General features: G+C 35.3%; 1 pseudogene; it reads right to left on the bottom strand.

Annotated features, from left to right (window-relative positions):
• Nucleotides 1-208: 208 nt before the first annotated feature.
• LOC138830267 (U6 spliceosomal RNA) lies at nt 209-309 on the bottom strand (annotated as a pseudogene).
• Between the last annotated feature and the right edge of the window lie 1,173 nt (nt 310-1,482).

Here is a 1,482-nt window from a genome sequence, read left to right as displayed (position 1 = left end):
TCTTTGGGATAAAATGACAATGTTAACTAATTTCAAGTTTTGTAAAGGTTATGCTATGTAAAGGCCTTTCTCAGGTGAAGATTTAATATACTGATGTCAAACTAACCTTTAATTCTATGAATTACACGTATTGTTACACTTCTATTTTTGTAATGAACTTTTTAATAACTGTTTTTAACTGTTTTTCATTTCTTGCATCAGAAGAATGAAAAATATGGAATACTTCACAAATTTTCATATCATCCTTCGGCAAGTGCTATGTTAATCTCTGTATTGTTGTAATTTGGGTAGGCCTGCTGCTGAAAGATGTAGTATCATCTAAATTTAAGTACTTAATGATGCACTCTTATACAGGCATATATCCATGGTTGACTATTTATAACAAGGAACCCTTATTGTTCCTAAAAATTCTATTGATCTTATTTCTCTAAAATTCTGTGTATAATGGAAAAAAACATATTTCTTGGTCGATTGCTCACATTTGCAATTTTTTGTCAATGACTATTTTGTCTTTTTCATTTTAAATTTAATCATACTTTGAAGCCTTTACAGCTATGTTCAAAGGTGATTGCTTTTCAAGTATTTATCAACTGAGTTAGCTTTGTGGAGCTAATGGATTCAAAGAAAGCCTTGCTTAAGAGCTACTTCTTAACTTGTGCAACTTAAAATTTCCCAAATGAGGTCTTGCTGGGACAAATGTCTAGCTGACCCTTTACCTTTCTTCCATGTAGGAACAGACCAATCAGAATATCTTACCGTGACAGCAAAGATTGTCCACTGGAACAAAACTAACCTTAGTTACAAGAGATCATAGAGAGATGAACAGTTCAGACAGAATTGTTTAGAATGGAAGGCATTTTATCAAAATATACTTGTTTATTATACTTATCATTTCAAAAGTAGCTAAAGCCAAGAAGGTGAAAAAATTGTTCATATGCATGATTACCTACTGTCCTTGCCTGTCTATCATCCAACCAGGCAGGAACTTACACTACTGACTTTCTATAACCAAATATTTCCATAGCTCCTGGAGAAGTCCATAAGTTTCTCCTCGATATTAGGCCTTAAATTGGTAATGTTTTAATCACAGTGTTTCCTCTTGCCTCTAGGCTTTAAATCTAACTCTACCAAAAACTGAGGTAGAGATAATGGAATAATACTTTAAAACAGAGTTGCCTTTTTTTTTTTTTTTTTTTTTTTTTGGTCCATGGGGCTTGAACTCTGGGCCTGGGCACTGTCCCTCAGCTCTTCAGCTCAAGGTGAGTGCTCTACCACTTGAGCTACAGCGCCACTTCCGGTTTTCTGGTGGTTTATTGGAGATAGGAGTCTCACAGTCTCTCCTGTCCCGGGCTGGCTTTGAACCACGATCCTCAGATCTCAGCCTCCTGAGTAGCTAGGATTACAGGCGTGAGCCACCAGCGCCCGGCCAGAGTTGCCTTTTTTATATTATATATACTTATATATACTTATATATTTTATATT

This window comes from Dipodomys merriami, unplaced genomic scaffold (assembly GCF_024711535.1).
Source record: "Dipodomys merriami isolate MVZ:Mamm:240054 unplaced genomic scaffold, mDipMer1.0.p SCAF_187, whole genome shotgun sequence".
Lineage (NCBI taxonomy): Eukaryota > Metazoa > Chordata > Mammalia > Rodentia > Heteromyidae > Dipodomys > Dipodomys merriami.
The sequence above is the reverse complement of the archived record's forward strand: the minus strand, read 5'-3'. Positions and strand labels throughout refer to the sequence as shown.